At 40.0% G+C, this 11,673-nt stretch overlaps 1 pseudogene; it reads right to left on the bottom strand.

The window, feature by feature from the left end:
* Window positions 1–11,113: 11,113 nt before the first annotated feature.
* Window positions 11,114–11,205, bottom strand: LOC128591100 (uncharacterized; annotated as a pseudogene).
* Window positions 11,206–11,673: the final 468 nt, after the last annotated feature.

Raw genomic sequence — 11,673 nt, 5'->3', positions numbered from 1 at the left:
GTGGGTGGATTGCCTGACCTCATAGGTTTGAGACCAGCCTGAGCAAGAGTGTGATGCTGCCTCTAAAAATAGTTGGTTGTATTGGGCGCCTATAGGGGAGGCTAACCAAGAGGATCGCTTGAGCCCAAGAGCTGGAGTTTGCTGTGAGCTATGATGCCTTGCCACTCTACTGAGGGTGACAAGGTGAGACTCTGTCTCAAAAAAGAAAAAAAGACTATTTTTGGATGTTTGAGCAAAAGCTTAATTGAATGGGTTGTGACAATGCTGAACAAAGAAAAAGTAAACAGTTCAAATGTATAGAATCACAATCTGAATAGAGTTTCTAGGATGAACCATGGACAATATGAAGTTCTACATAGAGAAAAGTATTGTGGGAGCTAAAGGTGCATTAGTAAAAAGGAAGAAATTGATGGTCCTCTGAGAGAGTTTGATGACACCAAACCCAGAATGGCATCATTCCAAATTATACTAGTGTTTTCTGTGTTTAAACATGTACATTGAATGGACTGAGGACAAAGAAAAGACAGAAGACTCTTATAGTTCCTTAAGTGTTCAGAGCCTAGATTTAAAAAGTAGCCTAGCTGGGGGAGGATTGCTTGAGGCCAGGAGTTAGAGACTAGCCTGAGCAAGAATGAGACCCATGTCCAACTAAAAGATAGAAAATTAGCCAAGCAGAGTGTAGTTCCAGCTACTGGGCAGGCTGAGGCAGGAGGATCTCTTGAGCCCAGCAGATTGAGGTTGCAGTGACCATAGGCTGACACCACTTCCCACTATCCAGGGAGATGGAATAAGTGAAATCCTGTTTCAAAAGTCTCAAAAATAAAAATAAAAATAAAGGAAAATAAAATTTAAAAAGAGAAATGTTTTAGGACTAAAAGAAAGGAATGATCTTCATTTCAGTGAAGAAGCAGTAACAGGAACTACTAGATTTGGATTTGAAAGACAGAGAGAAAACCCAAAATGAACCCAAGATCTTGAGCAAAAAAACTGGTGAGGCTGAAGGTAAAATTAAAAAAAAAAAAAAAAAGAACTGGGGAGAAAAAAATTTTGGAACTGTAGTTTTGGACAGTAGAGCTATTACAGGGAAGTCATGTAGGCAACTGGACACAAGAGCCAGGCATTCAAGTGAGGGAAGACACAGCAGAGAACACAGACTCCAGAGCCATAAACTTTACAAGTGTTGAAGGAAACTTTGAGAGTAGATGGCCCTTGATGTAAGCCCTTGATGGATGTACTGCCAGGGCTTTCAGGAGTACGTACATATGAAGGAACAGGGATGGAAGAAGAGCCAGAAAAGGACATGTCAGAGACCCAGGGGATGAGGCATGGAGGCCGCCCAAGATGAGAAAGGGGATATCATTTCAAGGAGGTGACAGCAACATCAAATTTTGACTAGAAATTAATAAAAATTTAGAAGTGGGTCAAGGACATTAGTGATATTAAGGCTATTTCAATGAACTGTGAAAATAAAAGCCAGATTATAGAGGGTTTCTGAAGAGATCAGGTGAGAAAATGGATTAAGTGGATAAGACCATCTATTTGAGGTTTTAGGACATGAAAGGAAAGAGAAAATGGTGTAGAACTCAGAAGAAAATATCAATTAGGCATATATGAGGGACACTACAAAAGTTTTAAAATACACAAAAATTAAGAAATATAAAATCATTTTGATTCCTATATTTTCTCAAAATAATTGCCATGACATTCTTTGAACTTTTGCATTCTTGTAAACCAGTTTTGAAAATACTCTTGGCACTCATTTTCTTCAAGGGCACAGTCAACTCACTGTCATAAGCATAGATAGCTTCTTCAGGGATGTAGAACCTTCTACTGATGTGATTTTTTTTATTGCAGAGAACAGAAAATAATCACATGGGGCCAGGTAAGAAACATAAGGTGGATGAGTCATAAGCTTGACCTCTTGGGACTCCAAGAACTGAATGGTGATGTTGGCCATGTGATCAGATACATTGTCATGGTGTAAGATGGCTCCCTGTGGTCCTGTCCTTGGCCATGGTTCTTGAAGCTTTTTGAAAATTTTTGGTAGGCATACCGTTGTGTCCCAGTGAGTAGTAACAGTCCTTTGTTTCTCCAGAGGAACATAACCACTTTTGGAGAAGAAAGTTGCCATCATTTTCTTTCTGATACTTCAGGGCCACTTCACTTTTGTGGGTGGATTTTCATTGGGAAAAAAAGTCCACACTGTCGACTGACACTTATTCTCTGGATCAAATTGGTAAACCCAGGTGTCGTCAACAGCAACAATGTCAGGAATGCTCTAGACTTGCCTCTGTGGAATCTGACCAGCACGTCTCACACAGATGCACTTTGCTCATCTGTCAAAGTGAGAGCACCCGTCAGGATGAAATTTTCCTGACTCAAAGATAATTGTGCAGAATTTTAGAATTGCCAGCCTATCCAATCTGTAGTCCTGCTTCCATGCCCTTAATGTCACTCAATTGTTTTTGTGAATCATTTTTCCACAGCGGCAATGTTTTCTTTGGTCACTGCCATCCCCCTTCACTTCTTTCCTCAACTTTCAGTGAATTTGGCCTCTTCTAAGTTCTTAAAACCACCTAAAGCCCATTGCAAACCATTTAGTCTTTCAGACTTCTTTAAACCACTTTTAAAATCATACATAGAAAATCATTGTGCCAAAGTGCTCTCTTCCCAGCTTCCCAGCTGATACTGCAATGAACGCTGTGAAATGGAAATGAACAAAGCTCTCCCAGCAGCACCCGTGAGCTGAGCAAGTTGGACCTTGCCATGGGCGAATCAGAAAGGACACTGCTATCGACAGTATAATGGGCCATTATGCAGCCTGTCTCTAAACTTTCATAATGACCTTTATATTTTAGCAGCTAAGAAACCTGTAAAGAATTAAAAGCAGAAGGGAAGGAGTAGTCCACGTCCATGTTTATTTCTGCATCTTCTTTAGCCATTACCTGAGTAAACTATCTGTAACCATTACCTGAGTCTTCTTTTAAGAATATATCACCATGTAGTTATTTTAAAAATAATATAGCTTTATTATAATTATTAGTATTTCAAAGTCTTCTAGAACATAGAATTGCCGAGCTGCTTCTCAGAGAAAAGATGGGCCCACCCGAAAGTGGAGGTACACTGCAGATGGGTCTCAGGGCTGCCAACAAGCTGTAAGGATTTAAGATTATTACTTTTCCATGTTATAGTTTAATACTCAGGGAAGAAGGAATTTATTTCAAGTGTGGTTTCTTCTTGACCTTGGAAGAACATCCTAATTCCAGCTTTAGCACCCTTTTATCCTATAGTTTGAGTAATAAATAGTAATAAAACTTTGTGCTTCCATTCTATATATTGCAAAAATGGAATTATGTCTATAGGTGTTACGCAATCATTCATACATATTATGACCAAAAATAAAATTCAACTAAGGGGCTTTAAAAGAAAAATTGACCTACTGGTGATGCAATGTTTGCCATATGCTCTCTCTGCTACATTGTATGTAGCATCTGTAGGTGATGGCCATTACAACATGGCACTGTAATTTGTTCAAACTGAAAGTAAACACGCAGCAAAAACATGGCACTGGCACCAGAAAAACAACTCAGAAAGAAGCCTAACATGTTCTACTTTTTGACTCTTTCTTTTTAATAATCTACAACTTCATGAAAAAACATAACTTTCAGATGCTATCAGCAAAGTGATTCAAACTGTTATCTACACACTGACCTTCCTGAGTTCTATTATCAGCCTTCAGGTGACAAAGCAAATTGAAGGAAAATTGACGATGGAAATATATTCAAGTACCATTGAATGTCTACTTTGTGTGGAGCTAAACTGAAACACTACCAAACAGGACACGATTTCTGCTTTTCCGGAACCTACCTAGTTGGGGAGAAATGTGTAAATGAAAAGGTTAAGGAGGAATGCAAAGCACGCATTTTCAGGTGACTGGATAAATGTCATAGGTGCTTAGAAAGGCACATTCAATTAGGCTGGGAATATCTTTGGGGGAAAGGAGGATTTAAAAGGACCTTTATGATGAGGTGGAGTTTACATTTCTGGAGGGAAAGAAAGAGTTATTTTCTTTAGGAACAAAAGTCCTGGCCTAACTTTGAGTTGTTTTCCCACACTCTCCCTGCTCCCAAGCCAATTTTTAGGAGCGGTTTTATCATGTACTATCTAGGACACTCGTGAGACCCTGTATATGGCCTAGTTGTGTACAGCACAGGGCAATTCAGCTTTGACCGTGCTGTGTACCCTTGCAAGTTTGCCTTGCAAATGGGGCTCAGGTCACACTTTGTCCTTATCACCAGTGCTTGACAAATACTTCAGAACACATAATCTGTGAACATATGATTTACAGGGTCAATTTATAAAGCATTTCAGATGGAAGAGAAGAAGAAGGCATAGGGAATTGGAATGCCTGATTTGTATCATAATAGAAACTAAACTAAATGCTTTTTATACATTATCTGAATTAGTCCCTACAATTCAAAAAGGTTGTGATTCCAATTTAGAGAAAAGAAAATAGTGGTTTACAGGTGCAAAGTAACTTGTTCACCAGTAGAGACAGTGAAGATTCATACCAACTCTGATTCTACAGAGTAGCCTCTTTTCCTACAAAATACTCTTCCCCTAAAAATAGAAAAGACACTTTTCCCCTTTAATTACCAAAAACATTTTGGTGTTGAAGTTACAGAAAAGAGAACTTATTAAATTAGTTACAAGGTCAAATAAACTATTTGGTAGGCTAAGAATTGTTAAATAGGGCTCTCATTCAACCTTTGATCATGAAAAAAGGACTTTTTCCAGTATGTTCTTTGGAAAGATTACCAAAGTAAATAATGAGAAAGTTTTCCAGTTGCCCCAAGCAATCATGAAAACACTACATATCTATGTGATTACTTAGCAAAGTTGAGAAGCATTTTATTGGGCAAATAAAACGTCCGGATTGAACCCTGTGCCAGTAACCTTTAAGCCACCTGAAAAATCTGAACGTGATGAAGTGCACCACACTCCTCAAGTCCATTAACCTAGGTTGAGAGCTTAAGTTTTTGACACTTTGGCTTTCAAGAAGCCTATTACTAGAATTCCCTGGAAGGAACAACTTAAGTCTTTGCATTGCCCCAGAGAAAAATGGCTGAGATGTTACCTGAAAATACAGCATATTATTAGTGTATATGAAAACCTTTTAGGAAAACCTGGTTTAACAAAGAAGTCAGATTACTCTACAAACATATGTAATTTTTCCAGTCTTAATATAGGACTATATTTCTTGATGACTGTTAAAATATCAAAATTTAAAATAGTCTATGATTCCATGGTAGGAGTACTATAAAAACCCCCCGAAGATTTCGCTCTTTTCCTATTTACAGGTGAACACGTCTCCCTCTAGTGTTCAAAGGAACCAATGCAGTCATTTGTGTTTTTCCTGGTCTGGTTGTGATTACGAGGTCAATGTGTGGTAATAAAGCAACATCATTATTTGTTTTTATGGGAATCAGTCCATACAGAGCTCAATATTTTCACAAACAAATACCACATGTATGAATTGTCAACCAAGATTCTTTTATATCTAACTTACCTGTTGTAATTCTAACTTTGTACTTGCAAAATTCTTTGTTAAAGAGTTGACAAGATATGTAATTTCTAAATTTCAAGTTTCTAGAAAGAGAAAACAGAGTACCTAGGGTTTGGTCCTTGAACCATCCTACCTTCCTTTCTTTCATCTTCCTTCTTTCCTTTTTTATTTTCCTATTTACTCTTTCTCACTAAATGATCTCACCTAATCCCATAGCTTCAATGACTGTTTGTGGGTGAATTTATTTATTTTTTCTTTGTTTTGAGACAGAGTCACACTCTGCTCAGGCTAGAATGCTGTGGCATTATAGTGCATAGCAAACTCAAACTCTTGGGCACAAGAGATCCTCTTGCCTCAGCCCCCTAAGTAGCTAGGACTACAGTCACCCACCACAATGTCTGGCTACTTTTTCTATTTTTAGTAGAGAAAGGGCCTTATTCTTTCTCAGGCTGGTCTCGAACTCCAAACACGTGCAATCTCCCTGCCTCAGCCTCCAGAGTGCTAGGATTATAGGAATGAGCCGTCACAACCTGCCTGTCTGTGAATTTCTAACCTATACCCTGACCAGAGGTATATCTACTATTGTATAGCTTCCTATCTCCCCAACATCTCTCATTTGGATGTCGAACAGGCATCTCAAACTTAATATGGTCAAACCAAATGTTTTTTCAGATGAATGTGAGGGCACAAAAAAAACTAGGTTACAATTCAAAACCGAATTTTTAAATTTCTTGCACCTTTTGATGTACATCCCTTCTTCAATCAAGGAAGAGGCTCAGACAAAAAGAAAAAACAAACCAAAAAAACATGTGTCATTTGAACTTATTCCCATCTCTTACTCTAATCCATCAGAAAGTCCTATCAGGGTCTCCTCTAAAATATGGGGTGGCCATAAAGTTCATGTATAATTACAATATCCCTAATTTGTCCCCTTCTGTCTGTCTGCATTGCCTTCTTCTGGATTAAGCCACAGTTGCTACTTCTCTCGCCAATGCTAATAGGCTCCTAATTGACCTTCCCTCTTCCACTCTGGCCCTGGTTCAGTTCATGGTTTCTCCATGTAAATAAAATAAATTCCTCCCTCACTATGTCCCTGGCCTTCTTCAGCCTCTTGGAACAATGCAAACTCATTCTCATATTTGGACCTTCAAATTAGCTCTTCCCGGTTCCTGGGCAACTCATCCCTGAAGTCTTGGAATGGCTGGGTCCTTTGTGATATTTGGATCTCAGCAAGAGTCTCTCTAATTACTCTGATTTTATTTTTGCTGTTTTCACCAAGTAAAATTATTTATTTATTAATATGTTTAGTTTTTTCCTTGCTAATTTTCCATTTCTCTTTACTGAACAAAAGCTAGATCTCTGCTGTCCCTCTCTATCTCCTCTGCCTGGAATAATGTCTGGCTTATAGCAGATGTTCAAGAAATATTTGTTGACTGAGCAAGATGAGGACCAGTTCACAAAGAAAAAAAGAGTATGGGCAGAAAGACTACCAGGCTGCGGACTCTGCCTTAGGTTGTATGCTTGGTTTTCTCAACTTAGTACTCTGTCCCATAATAATAAAAAGGTGCCATATTGCCTCCAAGAAAGATGTAAACAAACACCAGCACTCCTTGCTTCCTTCCACACATGCTACAGTTTCAAAAGCAGGAGGTTAAAAAGAAATAAGTAGTAACAAATAACAACATAAAAAGTTAGAACTCAGCAGTTGCATAAGTTTACACAATATATTTTAAAGGAAAATAAAAAATCTTCTCATAAAAGATTCCCTGAGAATCAGCACAAATTTGGGCATATAATCCTTAAGCAAGCATTTGGTTCATATCTAACAAAGTCCTTTTAGCAAAACACACCCAAACCATGAGAAAAAACACAAGATCATAAATGAAACTGAAGTTGACATGCAGGGAACTAAAATACCAGCAAGTTAATTTCTGTTCTTCTTTTGATTTTTTGTATTTGGTTAAATGGAGGAACCAGTTTCTGTTCCCAGATACTTTCTTTTAAAACAGACTTCCATATTTATAGATGAGTAAATCAAAACATACATACAGCTCAACCCAAATGAAGTACTAAGTGCATAACAAGATCTTTCAAGGATACAAGTAACAAGACTGATAAAGTTCCTTTTTATAATTTGAGGGATCCAGTGGTCTAAAGCATCTAATGTAAAATTCAAAACATTTTGAGAAATCTGTTGATTCTTGTCAGGAGTTTGGGCTGGTCTTAACTTGAACAGTGAGGACAGGGATCACTTGTTCATTTCTCTCATCTCAACACTCGGTCTAATTGGTGACATTACTGATTACTGTGAGACCGACTATGTGAACTCAGTCCTGGGAGCCACATTTCTCTTGCTTGACAGGCTCATGATAACTGATAAATACAAAGAAATTGTCTTTACCAATTTTTATAAAATTGTTTTCCTTCCATAATTCTGGCAAAGTGTCCTACCAAAGACAAATTTAGAAACAGGATTCTGCAAATGAGGTGCTGATCCCAGGGGAGCTACAAATGGAGGCCTAGCAGAGGCAATGTAGGAAGTCAGAATAGCCTCATGCTTGTGTATTTCAATCATAGCTTTTGAGATTGGGATGAATGGACAGTGAAAGAGTGGAGGGTTGAAGAAGGAAAGTTGGTAGATGGGAAAGAATAGAAGGTAGGCGGCTGACTTTTCAGGCTCATCTCTTTCTAATGCTTTATTTGTGAATTTGTCTGTCTCTGTTAGATGCTTATGTGAGATATGACCTCCATGAAGCAATGTAGTTGATCTTGAACTTCTTCTAAGAATCTTAAATTTCTTCTAAATATCTCAGAACTCCTGGAATTAGTTCTTTTGGCAGCAGGTTGTCAGTCACAAAATCTACTATACCTTTACATCTTGTGGTTATTGCCTGCTGCTTAAGCCTGTGGAGCAATCTTTTTCTTCTCGTACTCTTGCTTCTACTTGACTGACTTAACCTTCCAGTGCTCGACTGTATTTCAAATCTTTTTACTGTGACTTTGGCATATGGAAAAAACCACATTCGCAACCCTTTCTCAGACCCCTACCCCTGCCTCTGGGCCTTTCCTAAAACTTCTCTCTCCCTAAAGTTCTGTTTCTATGTGGGTTTTTCAATTCCTCCACTTTCCAAGTTTGGGAGATGGGGTCTTGCATCACTGATCCTTTGTTTTCCAGTTCAAATTCTTACTAACTTTAGGCTTATCACATCTTCTCTCCCTGCCTCCCATTTCATTCCTTGAAGAATTCAGCTAATGGTTTTCTTTCCCACTCTGCTACTTCACATCCATGGGAACAGCCATAGCCTTAGCAACTTAGTTCCTTGATTCCTTGTGGAAAAGTTCTTTACTTCAATCACCTTCCTTGGTCTCATTAGGAAATTGACAATGTTCTCAACACTTAGAATCACTCCACTTTGGAGATCACAGTGTCAATACCCTCACTCATATCCCATCTGCTTTGAGAGTTAGTTTTCTGGGAGAAATTGATTCTCAAAGCTGCCCCCCACCCCACATCCATCCTATTTACCAACCCTTTCTTCCTCTACTGATTATTTTAGATTCTGTGATTTCTTTTTTTAATTTCAACTTCATGCTTACCAGATTCTCCATTCTCTTGCTCTGTTTTCCTGTCGCGCCCGCCTGGGAAATGCACCACATACTGTCTTCTCTGACAGACCGTTGGAGACCATCACAGAACTAGGAGGCTTATTGTCACCACTAATTCAGAGACTTTGATTTCAACTGGGCCTGTTCTCTATTTCTTCGATCACTTTTGTTCTCTCTCCTTTTCTGCCAGTTATTTCAAAATTTCTTCCTTTTCCTCACATTTCTGATTATCCCTTGCCTACCGTTCCTCTTGTTCTTAGCAGATGATTTTGCTTTCTACATCATAGAGAAAATAAAATCCATGGGGGGGTGGGGGTGGGGGCAGAAATACCCCCAACTACACACCAGCAAGCTTTCAATACCACAATCTCCACTCATCCTTTCTTGAGACTTCCTTTCGCAAGGTGTCTCTCCACTTGGAATTAAGGCAATTTCCTTTCACTTTTTTCTTTATTTGCATCTTCTCTCTTTGCATTTGCATTTAAACACAAACACAATTCACCTGTTTGAAAAGAATATCTTCCCTGTCTCCACAAATCCCCTCAGGCCTCAGTCTCTACCTCTGTTCATAAGCCAAACTTTTTGAAGATTGTCTACACTGGCCGTCCCCCTACACACCACATCCCTCGTGAAACTTCTTCGCCACCTTCACCATGGCTTCCTTCTTGCTCCAGCCAATGAATACTTTTAAATTCTTAGAGTCCCTTCAGAAGCCTTTGACACTGTTAATTATATTCTGCTTCTTGAAATATTGTTTTTCACGGTTTCCTTGATTCTGTATTCTGAGTTTCCTGTTATCTCTGGCTACTTTTTCTCAGTCCTCTTTGCCGAGTCCTTTTCTGTACAACTCATAGAGATTGGTGACATTAGTTTTTAATTAGTTGTATTTTTAAAACTAGATTCCCTTTTTTTCTTGCTCTACACCCTCCCTGAGCTCATGGATTCAGATGTCATTTATATGTTAGTTAGCCTAACATCCACGTCTGGCCTCAGCTCAGGGATTATCTTCCGTACAACCAACATGTAGGAGACCTACAGGCCATATATATCCTTATGTGGCCTCTAGGTATTTCCAGGCAATATGCCCCACGCTGAACTCATTGCTTGCTCTTTAAAGCCTGCTTATCCTCCTCTTTTCTCTACCTCAGTGAATGATACCACCATTCAGTCAGGTATCCAAAGCAGTATCAGCTCATTTCTTCCTTTTAAATAAATGACCACATCTTAATGAAACCAATCTCCTGAATCTATCCATTTCATTTAATTCCCCTTGTTATTAGCCAAGTTGTGGCCACTCTCATCTCTCACTGAATCCTTTTTTTTAGAGACAGAGTCTCACTTCGTTACCTTCAGTAGAGTGTCATAGTGTCATAGCTCACAGCAACCTCAAACTCCTGGGCTCAAGTGATTCTCTTGCCTCATCCTCATGAGCAGCTGGGACTATATGTGCCCCCTACAAGGCCCGGTTATTATTATTGTTGTTTTTTGGTGGAGGCAGAGTTTTACTTTATTGCCCTCGGTAGAGTGCTGTGCTGTCACAGCTCACAGCAACCTCCAACTCCTGGGCTTAGGCGATTCTTTTGGCTCAGCCTCTCAAGTTGCTGGGACTACATGCGCCTGCCACAAGGCCCGGCTATTTTGTTTGTTTGTTTGTTGCAGTCCGGCTGGGGCCAGGTTTAAACCCTCCATCTCCGGTAAATAGGACTGGCGCTCTACTCCTTGAGCCACAGGCGCCGCCCCCGCACACGTTTCTTAACTGAGAGCCTGCTCTGAGTCCTCAGCACCTGACCTCTTGTGCACCTCCATTTGGCCGCGGAGAGCGCCCTTCTTCTTTTTCTGCAGGTGGTTGACTTGCTCTCACGGTGTGGCCAAAGGCACCACTTTCAGGGGTTCTTTTCTTTTTTCTTTTTCCCCTTGTTTCTCTCTTTCTTTCTTTTTGCATGTCAGAGGAGTGAGCACCCACAAACCAGGGACGCACATCTCACACATGCACTTGCACACGCGACCATGACGCTTATAAACTACTAAAGGATCTAGTGTGACACCTCTCCCTGTCTCTCTCTCTCCCCCTTTTCTGTCTTTTCTTCCCTCGTAACCCCACCCCCACCACCGTATGAAACACGAGAGCTAGCTAAGAATGAGCACCCCAGGTTCTCATGCCAGGCAGGCATGACACCCATGTGGACCACATGTGGGCTTCACCTTCCATCTCCACAGTGCCCTGGGGACGACCAATTGTCTGTGGACCAGGGATCTCGTCGCCTTAGCCAATGCCCAGTTATTTTTTTTTTAGAAATGGGGTCTCACTCTTGCTCAGGCTCGTCTTGAAATCCTGAGCTCAGGTGATCCACTCAGCCTCCCAAAGTGCTAGGATTACAGACATGAGCCACCATGCTTAGCCTTGAATTCTTGTAATAGCTTCTTAACACGTCTTGCTCTCACCTCCAGTCCAGCCTTTCTCCTATCCCTCTACCATACCGAAGCCACAGTGACCTCCCTAA

Source organism: Nycticebus coucang, chromosome 7 (genome assembly GCF_027406575.1).
Source record: "Nycticebus coucang isolate mNycCou1 chromosome 7, mNycCou1.pri, whole genome shotgun sequence".
Classification (NCBI taxonomy): domain Eukaryota; kingdom Metazoa; phylum Chordata; class Mammalia; order Primates; family Lorisidae; genus Nycticebus; species Nycticebus coucang.
This window is presented reverse-complemented; position numbering and strand designations above follow the sequence as displayed.